Source organism: Euprymna scolopes, chromosome 3 (assembly GCF_053919585.1).
Source record: "Euprymna scolopes isolate OS-2025 chromosome 3, ASM5391958v1, whole genome shotgun sequence".
NCBI classification, from domain to species: domain Eukaryota; kingdom Metazoa; phylum Mollusca; class Cephalopoda; order Sepiida; family Sepiolidae; genus Euprymna; species Euprymna scolopes.
This window is the reverse complement of record NC_136484.1, coordinates 164774375-164797241: the sequence shown is the minus strand read 5'-3', so window position 1 is coordinate 164797241 and position 22867 is coordinate 164774375.

Sequence of the window (22867 nt, the reverse complement as noted above, 5' to 3'; positions counted from 1 at the left end):
GATGACCTCCAATCCATAGTGGAATGGGGACAAAAATGGTTGGTCACATTCAATGCTGCTAAGACTAAGCTTGTTTCCTTCAATAACTACAAGAAACCTTCTCTACCACCAATAGCAATGGCCAAGAACACATTACCTGAAAGTACTTCTTTTAAACTCCTCGGCCTAACGTTTACAGGGAATATGAACTGGAATAGATACATTGAGAGCATTGCCAAGGCTGCTGCAAGGAAGGTTGGCTCCCTCTACCGTGCTAGAAAACTACTTACGCCTGACAGTATCCTATACCTCTATAAGGCAACAACTCGCCCATGTATGGAGTACTGTTGTCACATCTGGGCTGGTGCATCTGCTGCTTGTCTCTCGCTCCTGGACAGGGTTCAAAAGAGAGTCGCCAACCTGATAGGTCCTGAACTGTCATCTAGGCTTCAACCTCTGTCCCATTTACGAGATGTTGGATCCCTCTGCCTTTTCTACAAATACTTTAATGGTGAATGCTCTGACGAACTGCAAACACTTGTACCTCCCCGACGTAACTACCCCCAACAAACCCGACAAGCTACTAAGTCTCATCCCTTTACAGTAGAGATCCCTAGGTGCAAGAAAGCCTTTTACTCCAATAGTTTCTTCCCCAGAACTGCGGGTCTTTGGAACTCCCTTCCGGGATTCTGCTTTCCCAACTTCAATGATATGCAGAAGTTCAAGTGTAATGTTAACAAACATCTTTCTACTCTTCTCCCTTCATAATGACCTCGCTAATTAAGTCCCTAATAGTAGCCCCCTGCTTCAAAGTGGCACTGTGCCTTGTTTGGGGTGAAAATTGAATAAAAAAAAAACGTAGCGTTTATTGAGATAGATTGAAAAGTCAAAATATACTTGATAAATGGATGCCTCACGTATTGAACAACAACTTAAAAAAATGTCATTATGTTGTATCACTTCACTTCTTTTTATGCCAAAAAAGGACCCGTATTTTGACCGACTTAAAAAGTGGGTACCTTACAACAAGCGGTGACTCTCAGCTAAGTGATTAGGTGCTGACGAAGATACACGACAATTCCCGAAGCTAGAGTTGCACCAAAAAAGGTCATGCTGACTGTTTTGTAATCTGCCAGCGGTCTCATCCATTACAGTTTTTTCGAATTCAGGCGAAACTATTACGGTAGAGTACTGTAAAAAAAAAAATGGGTAAAATTCATGAGGAACTTCGAAAACAACATCTAACATAAGCCAACAGAAAATTTTCCTCCGTGACAATGCACGTTGCTAAACCTACCCTGCAGAAAATAAATTTGGCTACGAAGCTGCCTCACCCACCATACTCTTCAGACCTCTCACCCACCAATTATCACTTTGTCAAACATCGACGACTTTCTACGCGAGAAATTCTTCAAAACCCTAATCAATATCAAAAACGCTTTAAACGTCTCCATTTCCATCAGAACGCAAAATTAAGTAAATGAATACACTTGTTTTGCGTTGGCAAAAATTATGTTGACCGTGATAGTGATTATTTCGATCAATAAGTTTTTGCTTGGACGGAAAAATGTGCATCTAAATTTAAAAGTTAAAACCGCAATAACTTTCTTGTCAGCATGCTATAAAGACTCACTTGTCTATTCTTGTCGACACGTTTTATTTTTATTAAGTCACTGCAGGAGAACGATGTTCGTTTTTTCTAAGCTCCCTCGCTTCTATTTTTTCAAACTTAGATTCGTAATTGAAAGGATATAAAACAGTAGTTTTGTACTGATTAAATCGTTCAGTACTGTCTCAGAATTATGCAGCAGCACTTATAAGTGTATTTCAATTAGTAGATATAGTTAAACTCCGGGATACGGGTTGTCCTAGGATACGTGTTTTCAGGTTGCGATGTGAAATACGGTGTTTTTTCAACACCTGCTTACGGTATTTGCCCTGCCTTACGGTGTTATTTATAATGTTATTTGATTATATACATATGTATTGCATACTGTACTATAGTTTGTTACTAATTTTTCATGCCATATTCCGGGGTTTTACTGTCATTCATACAATCCAGATAACTTTCTTTTCAAATAAATCATATCTACAAATAGAAAAGAATAATCGATTTCATTTATTATGAAATTGTATTTTAGATGTTAAGAATTGCTTTTTTGTCAATGAAATATAATTGCTTACAATTAAAAGACTAATGTGTTTTCAGTTTTATAAAGATAGTGACAATAATGATTTTAGTTTATTTGAACAAAACCCCGCGATTGATCGAAATTATAACATATTAATCAATGTAATCCAATCAAATCTCGTCTAAAGCAATGGAAAATTGTCGAACCGGTACACATATGTCCTATGAAATAAAATTAGTTTTTATGGGAATCTTCTTTGTGTAAGATTACAAGTTGCATTACCTCTGAATATGACAAATAAAAATATTAAAATATCAACCACGATTTTATTGCAAAATATTTTAATGGATTGCAATATCAAAAAACAGCAAAAAACAGGTCGATATTTGCCAATAAAAAAACACATTGATTGTTCGATATTTCTAACAATGATGAAATAATTGCTTCGTTCTAGGTTGCAAATTATCCATATATCCTATATAGCTGGTAATGCTATTTTTTTACATTGAAGGCTTATTTCTTCGTTCCTTACATAAAGTTTCTTTCTACCTTGACTGAATTTCACCCACTCTTTATCTCTGCCTAAACCTAAACGTAGACTCTATGAACAAAGCTTCTTTCTTATAACTGCACGCCTGTGGAACCGTTTTCCATTTTCCTACTTTCCAGCTGACTACAATATGGTTGTTTTCAAGTCTAACGTAAACATATTTTTGATGAGCCGTTCCATTTAAGTTAACAATTTTACATAATTTCCATTACTACCGATCACTATATTGCCCAATTGACTACTGTACACTCTTTAACTCTTATCATCGAGTGGTCTCTGGGCTTGGTAAGTGGTTATGCCTATGTAAAAAATGTGTAACTAAATTACAATTAATTATTTTTTTACTGACTTCTGAACCGTATTTAATTTAGAATTAATGTCAGGAAAAGTCCCGTGTTTAAGGGACCCTGTTTAAGGCTCTAGTTCTTAGGTCTTTAGGGAGAGACAGTTTTATGCATACATTTTTGGATGATAGAGCCTGAGTAACAAAACAAATAATGAGTACGAAGGCCGCAACGCATATATATATATATATATATAACATTTGATAAAAAACATAGCGGCCCCCTCCAATCTTAGAAAGGTCCTTTTTGACAACATAAAAATTATACAACAGGAAAATAATATTAAAAATTAAAAATTCTTGAAGCGTCATATATTAGAACTCTTTATCTTTAAAATGGAGTGCTCACAAAGTTACAAAATAGCTATAATATAAAATTTATTAAATCGCGCAAAAATGATATCCACAAAAAAAAAACATTAATTGAATTAAAAAAAATATTAAACAAGTACTCATCAACAATCATTTTCCTAATTACATTGAACAAATAAAACGAGTACTACAATCCCTTGAAAACCCTAATAATAATATTAGTTAACACTGCAATACGAACCCCATGAATATATTTTATCAAGATATAATGACACCGAACTTCAGAAGCGAAGAAAACGCAATTAAAAATATCATACGTAGATACTTGACGCCTGTTGACAGTGATTCTAAAATTAAATTTGTTATCTACTACAAGAAGTTTAGAACACAAAACCTTGTTGTTAGAAATAACTCCTCATCGGCTATAAAAATGTTGGAACAAACCAATGTAATGTATAAATTTAAATACTCTATGGGAAAATGTAACTCCGAAAATAATACATACATTGGGCATACAACAACGACATTGTCCCGGCGAATAACCATCAATCTAAATAATACTAGCCCTATATACAAACATTTGATAAACATAACTGTCCCCCTTCAATCTTAAAAAGGTCTTTGTTGACAACATAGAAATTATACAACAGAAAATTAATATTAAAAAAATTAAAAATTCTTGAAACGTCATATATTAGAACCCTTCAACTCACTATAAATGATATCGCATTCGAAAAAAGTAGTAACATTCTAAAATTTATTGCGTGGTTCGTATTTAACAGGCTGCGTTTACGGTGTCCACAAACTTGCTGATTTCAATACTCGAATTTTTAATCGACTTTTATTTTAATGGACTTTTCATTGACTCGATATATTTTAACTTACCGCTATTTACTGTATATTTTAGTTTTCACTTTTAATTCTCATTTTCGCTCATTCGGACTTTTATTTCAACACCTGATGATAATTCGTAGACGAATCGAAAGCGCTCGTTACAGCAACAACTATTGAACTTTTATTAATATTTTTGATTTTGATACAAAAATGATTATACAGAAAATGAAAAAATTAAAAAAAGAATCATAAAGCAATGTGTCTACGTTATATTTAATAATATTTGCTTGCATATATAATTGTGTGTGTATGTGAATAGGTCTAGATAAGAAAATAAAATGTAAAGTAGGCAATGGATCTTGGGTTTCTTTCGTAACTTGTTACTCTCGTTTTTTCTTACTCTGTTCTCTCCTGCTCATATTATGTAAGCGATGCATCTAGCAAAGGGAGTTGAATTGCTACTTAATCAATTTCAATATATCAAAATAGTGTTTATCATTGACTAGTTTTTGACCGTGAAGTAATCGTTTTGTCCCCTATATCAAGTGGTTTCATGTCTTGCCAGGAGCAATTTATCTAAAAATAACTAAGGAAACAGAATCAAACATGTATCTACTATGGAAAATACATACAAAAATTACAAAATGACCCTCGATTTTGTATTGATTAGATATTGACCATGAATGTAAAGGGTGGAATGTTACCACACAATATAAATAATTACCATTCATTGCGATTGGTTCTTAAGTTATTCAACGAGAACCATTATATAATTGAAGAAGCATTTGAAATTTTCATAATAAAGATACCAAGGCAACGCCTGTTCGCAGTTGCACAAATGAACAAATGGAGCTAAGAATATTGTCAAAATTGACTTGACTTGCAGATCCTGGTTGAGAGAAACGATTTTACGGCAAAACCGGTATCTTTTGTAAGATAATTGGACTTGTTTTTAAAATAGGATTGTCTAAATGTTAAAAAATTAATGTTAGTTTTAATATATGAAAACGTGATTGATAGGAGAGAATCACGTGAAAGGCTAAAGTATTCTCAAGGGAGTTAAGCTATAAGTTTGATGAACTAAGATGGCACAAAGTTTGTCACGGATTTTCTGTATTGCAGGAAAAATTAAGGTCAGGTTACGGTGAGTGACCATGAGATGCTATTTTTCGGGCAGCGCTTTTCATTTTCCTCGACTATAACCTGCGAGACTTGAACGAGAGAAAACGTGTTTTGTGGAATGCCCCAAGGCTGGGTAAGCACGCGTTTAGTTACTTATATGCTGCTATTTTGAAGAAATATTTATAAACTAACCAACGAGTAAACGCATGTTATTGTGCAACTTTATTTCCAGTGAGTATTCACCCATGAAAACTATAGCGACACGGCTGTTTCTTTCACGGGAATTTCTGTAGTTTAACGTAAAAAAAAACAGGAGGTATGTGTTTAAACGCTCTCTTACATTATTTGGCTGTAACTTGTCTGACACATGTCCATCAGCGAGAGATAATGGTGCACATAAGAGACTGTAATGTTTTCTCATAATCGGTGATATCAAGTACAGACAAAAAGAAATCAATGAAGAAAATATGAACCTAAACACCTTTATTAAGCAAATTTACTGATTCGATAGTGGCTTAGAAGCGAATGACTACCCACTAAATAGTTATTTAATGTTCTGCTAAGCACTTTATTTGCATCTGTCATGGCGGATCCTCTCTTAGGACAGAATTATCTGCCCTTTGTTTAATGTAAGTTACAAAACTAACTTGCATAATACTTTCAGCAGACACTTTTCCCTTTTTGTAAAATAAAGACTATCTAAAAGATTTATTATACAACCAACAAACCGGTAATTGTGTATAAAATAGAATAAATAATTGATTATAATTAATACCTTATTTTTGTAATTATCAATTAATCTCAAACAGTTCAGAGATACAAGGAATAAAACCGTTTAAAGTCTAGTGAGGTTAATTACACGCTAATAATTTTGGGGAAGTTTTAAATGCACGATCTCCTTCAAAATATAGGTAAAGTACTTTTATATACCAATTCCTCACCCTGATGCGGATATAACTCATACATCATTGCAACCGTGACTTATGCGTTGTCTCGACTCAACTTCAATTAATTAACAAAACAGAGGGGAGTTCCGTCTGATAGATTAAAATATTTACTAGACATTCTTTTCTTCTATCTCGCTGTACAAAAGTCTGCCATGTCAAGATGACATAAGGATACTTTAATTATGTAAGTAAAGCTTATAAAATATTAAGAATAACAATTGCAATAGTCTAAATAATTCCTCTTGGCTTCAAACTGGATCATAATCATAAGAGCGCCTACTCTTCGACACTAAAGTAGATACTCCGACCAGATCCAAAAATAACAATAAATATAAACTATGACAGAGTTATATTTTTAATTGGAAAGTCAATGTTCTTTACCATTTAACTCAACGATTGAGAAGTAGAAGATAACTTCAATTGAACGGTCGTATATCCATGCATCCTATATGGAAATCAAGTGTTTATTCCGATGAATGTTCCCTTGATCTTTAAGACCTCATTTAAGAGATAGAAAAACAAGGTAACATTAATTTATTCACGTAACCAATCGATTAATCCCAGTTATGGAAACACACACACACACATATATATATATATATATATATATATATATATATATATATATATATATATATATATATATATAACTAGCGGCCCAAAATCTGGGACAGTTCAGTTTTTTCAATTTCTCCAGAATATTCGGGGGATTACAACTAATCTTACACACATTGAACATAGCTTATGTTGATACACTGTATTAATTACACTTCAGTATAAAAGGTAGAAAAAAATTCTAAGCATTTTAATTTTTGTTTTGAAATTAGACTGGCCAAAACCGTGGAAAAGAGCAAAGAAAATAATTTTTATGGACTGTGTAGTTAGTTTTTCCACTTTTTCAGTAGGAAAATGAAGAATAGATCGATTATGTCACTTTGTAGTCATTGCAGCCGTTTTCACCATCATTATGACACCTAAAATTGATGCCTCAATCAAGAAATTAATTATTTAACTTAATGGGGAAACCCATCCAATATGGAGGATAGCTGATGAAGTTATAAACGATTTCAAGAGTACTTGGAAAATTCGACCACCGAAGAAAAATGGCAGATCTCGAATAACTTCTCCTAGACAAGATCGATTGATTAAGAAGATGGCACTGAACGATAGGTTTAAGACAGCTGCCAGCATTTCTCGTGAACTACATTCCTATCATGATATCAAACGTCTCGGAAAACAGTATCAACACGCCTGAATAAAATTGGTCTGTTTCCGAGATCACTAACTAATAAATCGGTGATAAACAACGAGAGCAAGAAACTCAGATAAAGCTTTGCTCAAGAGCATGTGTTGGACAGATGGTCAGTGGCGAAATGTATTTTTTCTGATGAAAGTAAGTTTAATGTATAAGGATCTAACGGGAAGAAATTTTATAAGGAGGTTTATTTAATAAAAAAAATGCACGAAAAAACCGGTTAAGTTTGTTGGGGGTAGCGTAAGGGTGTTTGGAATGACTTCTCGGCAAGGAACGACTGATTTAGTCTGTCTAAACACCAGAGTTTAGAGAACAATATATAACAACTTGGGAGATCATGTCATCCCAATACTTCAAAATTCTGAGTGTAAAACATCTATTTTCATGCAGGATAACGCCCCCTGCCACAAGGCAAAGCATGTAATGGAATTTTTGAACGAGAAAAATGTGGATGTTTTGGATCAAAGTCCGAACCTAAACCCCATTGAAAAACTATGCTCTGCTTCGGGGAACCGTGTGGGATGCAGGAAACTCTATCAATACTGAAGATTTGTGGTTAAAACTTAAAGAATGGGCGAAAGTTTCGCGTGATGAATGTCGGCATCTTATTCAATCTTGCAGAATTAAATGTCCACCAATTTTGGTATTTTGGTGTTTCAATGTTATTTTTTTTATTTATTTTTTGTCCCACGGTTTTGGTCACTTTAATTAAAAAAAATTAAAATGCTTATAACTTTTTTCTACCTTTTATATTGAAGTGTAATTAATACAGTGTATCATTATAAGAGATATGTTAAATGTGTGTAAGTTTAGTTATAATCGACCCGTATGTTCTGCAATATATATATATATATATATATATATATATATATATATATATATATATATATATGAGAAAATATAGAACGCGGGGGGTGAGAGAGATATCAGTTTATTGACAGCAGAGAGAGAGAGAGAGAGAGAGAGAGAAAGTGAGAGAGAGAGAGAGAGTAGAGCATACAGAAAGAATCAGGCATTGGCGAATTTTATGCTTAGATCATAACATTATACCCCCAGAGATATTTTTAGTTTACTCGCCTTGATAATCCTGAGTGTAATTAATAATCTGCCAATTCTCAATATCAATTTATTTACTGAGGTTACGTAATCTGTAGATAATTCCTAGTTTATATAACAAATATTAAATCTATACCTGAATAAGCCTTTTCAGTATCTAATAAGTCTACATTATCTTACGATAACTACTAATGTTCAATTAATCGTATAAAATGTATTGCTTACAATATTATTGTTCTTCGGCATTAAATAGCAATACTATCTAACTATGCCAAACAGAGACTCTGTCCATACGAGTGCTTTAGTAAAGCCATAGAAAAAAGAAGCAGCGGAAGGAAATCATTTGCCGTCGTCTATATGGAATATATGGATATACAATGATGATACTCCCATCGTGCGATCCGCCACAACTATAATTTTGAGAAATTCACACAGATTATTTGTTTTAGTGCGGAAGACATTATGCAGAACTAATCACACATTTTGGCACAACTGCTAATTTCAGTCAGTGCAATGGCTGGCCAAAGAAAGACCAGACTATAGTCCTCAAGTTTCACATCCGAGTGTTCAATCTCCTAGATGGATATGTTAACTAAAAAGGTAACGCGCATCTCTTTCAGTATAGAAAATGCACCTCCACATACCAAGCTGGAAGTTTCCATAGACAGCGCATAGTATTCATAAACGGTCACCTATATAGTACTGCCCATGCTCATCTTTGCTTAAAGTCGGTGCTTGACGACAACTGCTGATTGAACGTGATTATACACACACACACTCTCATATATATATATATATATATATATATATATATATATATATATATATATATATAGGTGCTGTGTAGGTTCTTATACTTTCATATTCTCTTTTTATTTATTTATATATATATTCCATCCTTTAAAATGGAAGCAAAAGCGCTTGATTTTAAAACTTACACTGTATTATAACAGACAAAAGTTGAACAGGGTCTTTCCCCAGCAATAAAGCTGATTTTAAATTGGTTCTCTCTGACAGTAAACACGATGTCAGACGGCATAAAGGTGAGAGATTACTTTCCGGCTATGTCGAAAAAATTGATATTGGAAAGTGAGAATCATTTTACTGACAGTAGCGTTGTTTCACTAATTTGATTACAAGAACATAACCAATTTTTGCACCATGTACGAAGATTAGGTTTAATACTTAAATGGCCTTCGAGTTCACAGACATAGATAACCAAGTGTGCGTGGTCGTTGATTTTTACTCTCCCAAAATATCGAACGTCAAATTTAAATCAAGCCCTGACTGAAAGTAAATTATTATTTTCTATGATTAGATCTCGCAAACGTCGCTTACGTCTTTGTTTATTAAATGATATTTTTTATTTAATACTTAATCTCATTAAATTTATTATTAAGATAAGGATTCTGTGATGGTCTACCCATTATATACAATAATTCTTACCCTGTAAGGATATGGTGTTCTAGAATATTTTAGATGAAGAATTTTAATTGGTATTATTTATATTATTCGGATTACTATGCTCATATCGAGTGTTATTTTCACCACGTATCAACCAGTGTAATCTATTTTCTTTAGGTATATCCTGTCGAACTCTAAAATTGGTTTAAGATTCCCAAAATCCATACTAGAATTGCCTGACAGAACCATTGGCGTAAGGAATAAAGTACTTGGTGAATTCAATTGTGACAATCTACTGTATACTGAATATTGCATCGTCAGTACAATTGAAACGAGAGAATTAAATACAACTTTCCGTTCGAAAATCAGTGCATTACAAGAGTTTAACAATATATTCGTGAAGAGGATTGGAGGTTATATCGGTCGAACCGTTGTGTTAATAATTCTCAAGACAAAATAGTGGTTTCAATAATACAAATAATACTTATAATTGTGTATTTATATTATTATAAGTAATAATAGTAATGATCCACATAGGGCAGGTGTGTTTTGCTAGAATGTTTGAGGAGACATTTCTACTGTATTAATATTTAATACGTAAAATCAATTAATTGGTCATATGTTACTAGAGTTTTGAATTTCTACTGAAACAAGCAAAATACCAAAATAAACTTCATGTCGAAGCTGGTGGACATCCGGAAATTTGTACGAAAATTGGTTTGTAGATTAGAATAATATTACAATCGTTAAACTATTTTTGTCAAAAGGTATTTCAAGTAAAATTTGGCAAATTTTGGACCAATAGTTTCAGTCAACAAGTGGTTCATTAATCTAATCATATCAACATTTAGTGCGCGATCTACCCACACGATTTTACTAAAACAGACAATGCTATGGGAATTAAAATTAATAATCGTGAATTTTTACGTTGTTTAAAATTATAAATATATAAATGTAGGTAACTTTTCTATAGAAACTAGAAAACCTATTAATGATCTAATCTTGTGTATAATATTTTGATTGTAGAAATTCCGCTTTTTTTGCAACAACAGATGCCACATATAAATTTATTGTGCTAGACTATTAGCCACTACATTATATAACTTTACAGCTTCATTATAGACATATTACGGCCTTATAATAAAATTCTACAATTCATCCTAGGAGATAAATCATCACTATTACCGATACCATTAGATAAAGTTGTTCCTATTTTTCTCTCTAATTCATAGCTGCTCTCACTGTCCCCACTCTACGCAGCGTAAAATTACACGCAGTAAACTTGAATTGTCCCGTCACCTTTATTAACTGACTCATAAACTCATAACAAAAACGTTCACTTCGAATTCGCGGATTCACAAAATAATGATTTTTTTTTCTTTCGCTCATTCCACTCTTTCTCATTGGCTGCCAACTGGAATTCTCTTATTCCAGATTTTAAACTTTCAACAAAAACGAACGCTTATGGATTATATAACATCTGCACAACAAACATTACGCCAAATTGCTACGCCATATTCACACGTGAAATCAAAATTAAGTTTAAATTGTTTACTTCTTGGCCACTCGCATATATTTAAACATTAACTGTGGCTACCGTTTACTTTGCCATGTACGGTCTCTCTCTCTCAAAAAACATAACGAATTATTCCTTTTAGCGCTATTATAGCTTTTTAAAGTTACGGTTATTTTAAACTAAATAAAACGACAAATCGTTTTCCACGTCCAGTCGTTCTCATATTAATTTCTAACGTCCGTGTTTTTTTACTTTTTATTTTGTGAGACTGAGGCGGTTGAGTCTCGCTACCTGAAAGAACACAACGCAAACAAAATGTACTGCTTTTCTACTTCTCCCCATCTCTCTACAATGATTAAGTGTGCTTCATTATATACTTTGAAAGTAACAAGAATTTACCACTACCAAGGAAAAACGTGACAGAACAACATTTTTACGTTATTCGCTTTAGAGAGGGTAATTTTCCAACCGTTAGCCCACCGTTCCTTTTTTAAGGGGATGGGTTGTAGTTAATGCTTGCATAGTTAAGTTTACGGGAACCTATTTTTGGGGGAGGAGAGCCTATGTTTATTTTTTCCACTTTTCGGCTTCTGCAATTTTCCTTTGCAGGGAGGGGGTATTTTTACATTAAATCACACAACAAACTTTCCTTGAGCATTCGAGTTTTATAAGTTTCCTAGTATATTCATTAAGACAAGATCATTTATACATGGATGATACAGGTAGCTTTCAAGATATAAATACCTAAATTCTACACTGTAAAATTATTGGCGGAAGTTGGGATTGCCTATTCCGACAGCCGTTCTTACAATGGGGAAGTTGTGGGGTAACTTATGAAACTGTTCTTAACATGAAAAGGTTGCGAGGCCACCAACAACAACCGTACTTAACTTTTTTACGCGGCGGGTATACTTCCACCGGGCAACGCCGGGTAATGGGTCCTGCTAGTTAATAAAAAACAACATAAATATATTACAACCGAAATAATGTATAAATACGGAGTTATTATTTTTAATTGATTATTAAACTTGGTTACCTCCATTTCGCATTTTGATCAAATGTATCCAGTAGATGACGAGATATACCATCGGGGTTCGTATTTAGTCGGGAGAACATTCGCTAAGCTGCCTGGATCGTACTCCGTCGGAACATCATGCATTATAGAGGTGTAAGGGAAATATGGCCGGTACAATGATCGATATAGGCGTTACCTCACATACAACTGGTACACCGATCAATATTAGGACGTAAACAACATACATCTGGTACACCAATTGATATCGGGGCGTAAAACATATACGGTCAGTACATCGATGTATATACGGGCATTAATCACATACGGCCGGTACACCAATTTATATAGGAGGGTAAATCACATTGTCAGTGCATCGATCCATAAAGGGACGTAAATAACATACAACCGGAACATCGATCAATATATGGGTCTAAGTTACATACGGCCTGTATATCGATGGTTATAGTGACGTAAGTTACATACGGCCGGTGTATCAATCGACATTGTTGTCCTGATCAAATTGGACTAATACAGTACGTGCTATAATGGCGTAGATCACATTCAGCCGATAGATTCTGCCATTTAGGGACGTAGGCCACATTCGGCCGGTACATCAAAGATGCTAACGTATATCACATTCACACGGTGCATTTCGCGCTAGAGATACTTTTAGTATTGATATAAAATTGTCGGTATGTGTTTTACATTTTTGTAATCGTGTGCAACTCAGCCTATTATTTCCTTACTTTACTCTTATTATCAGTTCGTCCTTTTTTACTTTTTACACTGTTAAATTGGCAGTTTGCAAATATTTACGCTAGTGGGGTTCTAACAGTGCGAGAGCCGGGTCCACTTTACTATCACTATTGGAACACCTTTGAGTATGGACAGAGAAAGTCTACAAATAAATAGAGAAAGTCTATAAAAAACAGTGAACACACACAAAAATGATATAACCCCGTGAAAGAAGAGACAACAAATGGTTTTCTTTCCTTTTAATGTTGGATAAAAGAGATTTTATAGTAAGTAAACGATAGAAATCAAAATGGGAAATAAATATGTATAAAGGCGGTCGCTGATTGAAATGCAAAAAGAAAACGCCTTATTTCTAAGCGAGTATATATATATATATATATATATATATATATATATATGCGTGTGCGTGTTCACTTACATGAATACGTTGCAATTTCTAATTTGTGCTCGTACATGTATACTTATGTTTTTGTCTCTGTGTGTATATATAAGCATTTGTAATGTATATATTTCAGATGTATATGCGGATAGTTTCAGTCATGCATACATTCGTATGCATAATCGTGTACGCATATACATTTATATACACACACATACGAATATATATATACCTATGATTGCCTATGGATACATATATATGTGAGAAACGGAAGTTAAAAGAGCGAAGGGACGATATCTTAAAAAAAAAATCAACTCTTAACTGATGATTGCCTATCATAAGAATATTTTATGGCAGCACCGGAGCAAATATGAACAAAACGGTGCACCTTCTTCCGACTTAAAAAGGGAAAAATAAGAAAAATGCGTCTTTTTGTCAAAAGATGATCATTATCATAATAGTCTTTTTCTGTTGACTAAAAGGCGTTTCATGCAAGCACAAGTAAAAATATTGCGGCAAAATATGAATGATCCTTTAATACATTAAAAGAAAAAGTTATAAATTAATGGTATCATAAAAAACCTAGACACCTCAAAAGCATGTGGACCCGATCTCATCCTGGCTGTGCTATTAAAAAAATGTTCCGCTGAGGTTGCTTCAATTCTCTCCAAACTTTAAAATAAATGCTTAAACGAATCTTGCTTCCGTGACTTCTGGACAACCGCTTCTGTGGAACCAATTCTCAAGAATTCTGGCGAAAGAACTGACCCATTAAATTATCGCTCCATTAGCCTTCTCCCGCTTTTCGCCAAAATATTTGAGTCCTTAATTAATCAAGCTTTAGTCCATCACCTTATAGCTGTTAAACTCCTGACCGACAAACTATGGATTTAGGCAAGCACGTTCAACAGCAGGCATCCTAACTAATCTCTGAACGTATATACCGTACACTTGACAAAACAGGGAAGGGTAGATCGGTAGCCCTCGATATATCTAAGGCTTTTGACAGGGTGTGGCACGATGGTCTTCTAAGGAAAATTAGATCACATGATATCAGTGGAAGAATACATAATGTAATTAACTCCTTCTTAAGAAAGAGAAAAAATCCAGGTTGTCCTCGACGCTCGTACATCCAAACAATATGATATACATGCGGGAGTATCTCGGGGGTCTATCCTTAGCCTTTATTATTCTTGATATTCATAAATGACCTCCTTGATAAAATTGTTTCGGAGACAGGTATATTTGCTGATGACACCACTCTCTATAACAGGCAGGAGGGGAAAACAAATGAACACATATCCAAATAAATGGCAGGAAAACTAGAGGATGACCTCAACTCTGTAGTGGCATGGAGACAAAAATGAATGGTTACATTCAATGTTGTCAAGACTAAGCTTGTCTCCTTCAATAATTACAAGAACCCTCCTTTACCACCAATAGCAATGGCCAAGAACACATTACCCGAAAGTGCTTCCGTTAAACTCCTCGGCCTAACGTTTACAGGGAACATGAATTGAAATAATTACATTGAGAACAGTGCCAAGTCTGCTGCAAGGAAGTAAGGCTCTGTCTACCGTGCTAGAAAACTACTGACACCTGAAAGTATCCTGTACCTCTATAAGGCCACCATTCGCCCATGTATGGAGTACTGTTGTCACATTTAGGCTGATGCTTGTCTACTCATCCGAGACCGGGTTCATAAAAGAGTCGCCAACCTGATAGATCCGGAACTGTCATCTAAGCTTCAGCCTCTGCCCCATCGACGAAATGTTGCATGCCTCTGTCTGTTCTACGAGTACTTTAATGGTGAATGCTCTGACGAACTACAAGTATTTGTACCTCCTCGACGTGAATACCCCCGACAAACCCGACAAGCAGCTAAATCCCAACCTTTCACAGTAGAGATCCTTAGATGTAGGAGAGCTTTCTACTCGAGTAGTTTCTTTCCAAGAACTGCTAGACTTTGGAACTCCCTTCCGGGATTCTGCTTTCCCAACTGTACTGATATGCAGAAGTTCAAGTGTAATTTGAACAGACATCTTGCTACTCATCACTCTTCATAATATCCATGGAACTGGCGTCCCTGGTAGTAGCCCCCTATTTCAAAGTGGCACTGTGCCTTGTTTGGGGTGGAAATTGAATAAGAAAATAACAAAAACTGAGAATTGATCAAGAAAATTACGGCAAGGATTAAGGAGAATATCGAAAACATGCATAAGGTCGGTTGGGAAGTTTTTGCCGATGTAAATTTAATTTTAAATTTTAAAAAAATACTGTCTTTATAAATTATCATTCTACTTATAATGACGTTTTATATCTATAATTTGATTCCATTCGTCAACAATCTTATATTAGAGTTTGTAAACCGTATTAAGTTTTGACGTGAGATATGAATCTAACTCATGTGCAATCTCATATCTTGATGTTAGCTCAAAAGCTTTTGTGATTTTCGAAATAAGTGATAATCTGAGGAGTCTACGTAAGTAGAATATGTAGTAAGGAGCAAGATTTCCCTCCGAAATCCTATTAGATTTTTTTTCAGTATTGCTATGCGAGAACGAGCATTATCATGATGGCACTGGTTCTTTTCCGTTGACTTAAGGGCATTTTTGCCTCAGCACGAGTGAGAATATCGCTGAAAAATATGCATGGTAATTTAATAGTCAGAAAGAAAAATGTTATAAATTAGTCATGGTGATAGTTAAATCATAAAAATATGCAAAAAGTAACTTACAATTTTTTAAAATGCCATCTTTTACAAACCAGTAATAGATTGTGTACCGAATAGATACACTAGTAAGTGGGAACAAAACACTGCAAAAAATTACAATCGTTTGGTAGTTAATACAAAGCCGAAAGCAGATGTGACAATATTTTTAAAGGATGAAACAGGAGAGGTTAAAAGTAGAGTATACGAATGAGGATAGGAACTGTTCAGCTGTTTGCTCGTTATTGAAAGATATGTGCGTGTGGGTGGGTGTGTTTGTGCGAGTGTCTGCTTCATAGCATTAGTTGTTTAGGAACCTATCTTTTGAAAAAATTTACACAAAGCTAATTTATATGTTTGACAGTGTCAACAGATATGAGGGGAAAACAAATGAACACATATCCAAGGAAATGGCAGAAACACTAGAGGACGACCTCCAAGCCGTAGTGGAATGGGGACAAAAATGGTTGGTCACATTCAATGCTGCTAAGACTAAGCTTGTTTCCTTCAATAACTACAAGAAACCTTCTCTACCACCAATAGCAATGGCCAAGAACACATTACCTGAAAGTACTTCTTTTAAACTCCTCGGTCTAACGTTTACAGGGAATATGAACTGGAATAGATACATTGAGAGCATTGCCAAGGCTGCTGCAAGGAAGGTTGGCTCCCTCTACCGTGCTAGAAAACTACTTACGCCTGACAGTATCCTATACCTCTATAAGGCAACCACTCGCCCATGTATGGAGTACTGTTGTCACATCTGGGCTGGTGCATCTGCTGCTTGTCTCTCGCTCCTGGACAGGGTTCAAAAAAGAGTCGCCAACCTGATAGGTCCTGAACTGTCATCTAGGCTTCAACCTCTGTCCCATTTACGAGATGTTGGATCCCTCTGCCTTTTCTACAAATACTTTAATGGTGAATGCTCTGACGAACTGCAAACACTTGTACCTCCCCGACGTAACTACCCCCGACAAACCCGACAAGCTACTAAGTCTCATCCCTTTACAGTAGAGATCCCTAGGTGCAAGAAAGCTTTTACTCCAATAGTTTCTTCCCCAGAACTGCGGGTCTTTGGAACTGCCTTCCGGGATTCTGCTTTCCCAACTGCAATGATATGCAGAAGTTCAAGTGTAATGTTAACAAACATCTTTCTACTCTTATCCCCTCATAATGACCACGCTAATTAAGTCCCTAATAGTAGCCCCCTGCTTCAAAGTGGCACTGTGCCTTGTTTGGGGTGAAAATTGAATTTAAAAAAAAAAGTGTACTTAGATGTGTTTTTGTACAGAGATTCAGCCGATAAGGATTGAAAATCGAAAACAATTGATCTTAAAAATAGTATTTCTTTTCTTATAGACAAAAAAGAATAATTTTTTCATCGAAATATTTTACGTTACACCGGCAAAGAGAGATAAGAAAATTTCAGCAAATCAATTCTTCTTAAAAAATATTTATTATAATATGGAAATATAACTTTCTTGTAGAGCATTCGACTACAGATCGAATGATCTCTGTTTAAGCCCGGGGGTATCTCACCATTTTATTTTAATTTTTTCTTGTTAATAAGTTGAACTTACGATAAAAATCGTTGCGAATCAGTTTTTTTCGTTTGCATATTTTAAAGTTAAACATTAATCAGATGTAACTTTTCTAAGGCATTCATCGCCAAGCCTAAATGTAAGCTGACGTGATATTGTAAACAAAAACAGGTTTTTTAATGAAAAAAATTTCTGTTGCAAATTAGTTCAACGGGTAAATTACTCCTCGTAATATATGCATAATAATCAATAGAGGATCGGTTGTATAATACGTACGCAATTTGCATAATATTGCTCCTCCCTAGTCATAATAATGAATATACAATAAATATAAACAAATACATTTGTTATTTTTGTTTTCATGTTAAAATGTTGCCTCGTTTTGATTTGAGTGCTGATTCGATTTGATTCGACTTTTTTCGACAGTTCACGTAAATTATCGGACTATGCTAAACAAAGTTTCGTATTTTATTCAAAAGCTATACGAGAAACATGTTTAGGCAACCAGACAACGCCTAGCGACCAGCTAGTTTAGAATGAACACATCTTAAAATGTGACATCCGTTTTATCGGTTCGAAGAACATTTACCATACAATTATTTTTATTGTTAGAAGATGACATATTTTCTATACAAAATAAAATTTCGACAATTTTTAAATGCATAATCTTATTCTTTTATTTAAAGGATATTTAGCTCCGCGATATGATCTTAAACTATATCCAGTGGTGAGCTACCCTTTAATTACAATTGCTCCCAGGTCCACTCTAATCCGGAGTGGTAGTACCTGTTAGGGTCACAACCATGGGTTATATAGAGACCGACTTGAAAACAGATATATTCTGTTAAAAAATTTCTTCAAAATCTTTGGTTTCGGCATTAAATAACCCCAACATGGTCGATATGCCATAAAACAAAACAAACTCTTGTAGCTTTTGAATAAAACACAAAATAAAACGAAGCTTTGTTTAGCATATTCCGATAAGTTACGTGAACAGTTGAAAAAAGTAGAATCAAATCAAATCGAATCGGCGCTTAAATTACAATAAGGCAACTTTGTAACATGAAAACAAAAATAACAAACGAAAAATGCATTTATTGTCTATCCATTGTTATAGCTGTTTCTTTGAACGATGAAAATCAATGTATTATTATTTATCACGGAAACGTTAAGGGAAAATGTTTTGTGTTGTATTTCCGATTAAACTGTTTTTAGGATAAAAACAGTGCATGAATAATTTTCACATTATTAACGATGTGTATATTTTTTGGTTGTATTTTTATAAAGCGACAAATTTTGGAATGAGAAAAATACACTATTATTTGTTTAAGGTTAGGATTATAGTGAAAAAATCGTTCTTGCTAGGTTCAGTTAACAAATATTATTTCGACGTATCTTAGAAGACGACGAAAAAGACTAAAGTGTCCTTGAAGAGGAAATGAGTTTGTCGATAGAGTACAATTTCCTTATCTGCAATAATATATCAACAACGGTTTTTTTAACAACGTTCACCCATTAACAAAGCGTATCGTCACTTGGACGCAAGGAACTACTATTTGGAACCATTTCTATGGAATATGTGGTTAACGTTAAATGTAAACATCTGCATATCAAGTAGCCGGCAGGGAATTCCAACGTCTAGCTGTTCAAGGAAAGAAACTATCAGTATAGAAAGCTTTCTGGCATTTAGGGACCTCAATAGTTAAAGAGGTGTGATTTTGTTGCTAAAAGGGTTTATTGGGGATGTGTACACCGAGGGAGCACAAGTGTAACGAGTTTACTAAACCACATTCCATGTAAATACTTGTAAAACGCGCACAGAGATGCAACATTGTGGCGATGAGACAGTCGTTGAAGATTAGTTGATAAAGCGGGGCCTATTAGATTGAAGACTCTTGTCAGTTCGCTAAGAATTTAGGAGAGTAAAAAGTAGATTTTGGATTTACTTCTGGGAGTTTCGTAACTTTCCCTTGTTTTGTCCTTTAGTCCTCACATGCCGCAAGCGTTGTTTCTAACAACATGGAAACGAATTACTGTAAACATTTATTATTGGCTAGCTTTTCATTTTAATCTGGATTTCGTTTATCTTCTTACATCAAGTGGCTTCATGTCTTGTCAAAGTTTAGTTCTATATTAAACTTGTAAATGTTAATTTAAAGACATAGTTGTATGTCTGTCGACCATTGTGATTGGCTAGCGTTTCGGAATCTTAGGATTGTTTATATACATGATAGCATGATGGTGAAAAAAATAGTCGGTTTTAAGTTCTAAACATTTATGGTTGGGTTAAACGGTGCTTCGATAATACTAGGAAATATTCCATTTCATTTAGCTGAAAGTGACAATTATTTTTAAGGAAGACAAAACAGTAACTGTTTCTTAATAGTATTACGTATGAGAGACATACTTCATAGAGGAATATTATTATTAACAATGCATTACACAAATTGATGTAGAAAACATTGTCGAATTTCCACGCTGTCTCAGTAGTAGTGATATATACTTTCTCTAATGATCGCCCGGATGATTTCACCAAGCTTTTCGCCTCCACACGTGAGAAATTCTAGTTCCCAAATGCAAACTTGAGAATTGACAATAAAACTAGTACAGCATTTTCTTTAGATAATTAAATTATCAATCTCCAATAGGTAATAAGAGAATAACTGACAAGATGATCGTAATAGCAGTAGCGAACGTCGATGAACTAAATATATCAGACAAAAAATATCCTAAACCCTCTAATGTAGTATTTATATCATGTACTATATTCTTCAAAATATATGGACGTAAATGCTAAAGATGAAATAAACAACCATTAAAATTCTAAATTCCAATTTGCTTAATTCTGAAACCATCAGTTCCGATCGTTTGTTCCGTTACATTTTATATTCCTTGCGAGTTGTAAGTAAAGATTCTTTACATATTCAACCTTACTGATGTTGAACGAGTCGATCAAGTTATTACTATTGGTAAGGTGGAGTTAATAAGTGCTTCAGGAAGAAGCAAATCTATTACAAGCAAAAAAATAAATCAGCAGAAGTCAACTTGCTGAGCTATTGTGAAATTAGCTAAGACGAGTGAATATATTATCTAACACATATTACATCAGATTGCTTGGAGAGAAAGTATGAGAAATACAAAGGCAGACAAGCTAACTCCGTGTCGTGTTCACCGTGTAAGGAAAACGATTAATTAGTGCTTATTGACCTCCTTCTGTCCTTGCACGTGTAAGAGATTTAGAACGAAGGCACAATTGCAGAAATGTCCTATGCCTTCCATTAGTTTTGTCTCCAGTTAGCCTTTTCACAATATAAATAATAATGTATGATTAGAACACGCCAATTTCACTCTGCAAGGAACAGGCAGAAGCGCGTAAATTACCAACCAGCAACAGTATATGGATAACAATGTGTTAACTGTAACGCTTTTGTAATGGTTTGTGATGTCACATAATTGTCTGCAGAAGAGATCTGCACAAGATACCATATTTAATTACTTGGAACACTACATCAAAGACTTTTAAAAGTGAAATGAAACATGATAGAACCAACGTAAAAAGAATTAGAGGAGTTTAGTTTCTCTAGTATAAAAGAATAAATTGTTAAAATCATTCGATGGCCACGTTGTAAGGATAAGCGATCAGTCCTTAACTTATGAAATATTTTATTCTGAACTAAATGTGCGAGTTATGATGGATGGAAGAGAAAAGAATCGGTATAAGGATGGTTTGGAGGAGGATATGAAGAGGTACCGCATTAATTACTCAACATCGGAAGGGAATGCACTCGAAAGAGTGGGTTGGTAGAATGAAGAGTTTTGTGCAAACTTTAGCACGTGAACGGCGTTATGCTGAATAGCTGAGAGCAGTAGAGATAGTGCGCCGCGAAAATCAGTCACTCTAACAATTGCCAAATGATACGAATTGTAATTCCGTGTGTAGGTTTCAAATTAGACAGTCTCCCTTGAGAACACACGAAGGAAGCTACTGGATATCTATACGCTCATTTCGAATAATAGTCATAGGTAATTTCGGCTACCTTTTTTTTTTGCAAGTATGACGACATTAATGCAATAACAACGGAATCCAGACAATAGATTGTATGTGATTTCTGCTTATTCACAAGCACTAAATTTAATTACTGACGATTTTAATAAATACCCTTCTTTCTTATACATAGGCGTTTTAAACAACTAGGGACTTTGCCATCTAACAGTTTCTTTTGTAACCTAACAAGAAGAATGCGTTAAGCGTGATATGTAAGGTAGATTTGGAATAAAAATAATAGGAATGAAAAGCGAAAAAAAAGGGTTTCTATTAGGAAAAAAGAAAACGAAAACCTGGTTAACATTTATGAAAAAGAAAAATTATGCATTTAAAAAATATTTAGCAGAGAGAATTTAAATCTGTAAACATTTAAAAAATTAATTCTAATTCTAGTTAGAAATGATATATGTATATTATAAATAAATATTAAATATTTTACCCCCAGGCAGTGTTTCAGGCTTAGGTAATGATCAGTACAGGAAGTGATAATACCAGTCAAAAGAGTCGAACCTAAGCACAAAGTCATCTTTAACCAATTCCTACGTTATCAAGAGATAAAAGAATTAAGTTCTATATATACTTTCGAGGAAAGCGAACTAATAAAATTGATAACATTGTCTCTGGATGGCAATGCGCTCTATAAAAGACTCGACGGGAAAACGAATGAATACATAATAACGTAAAATGGAAAAAAATCTAAGGGAAGACTTCCGGTCTGTAATGAAATGCAGCTATTACTGGATGGTAACTTTCAATGCCGCCAAAACTTATTTCCTTTAATAACGTTAAAAAAAATCTCCTTAACCTCTGATTGTCATAAACAATTAAGCACTACCTGAAAGTACAGCCATCAATCTCCTCGGTTTAACATTCACAAACAACATGAATTGGAACAAATAGGTTCAGGTAATAATCAATGCTACTGCGACGAAAATTGGGTTCTATCTGTACCGTGCATGAAGAGTACTCAC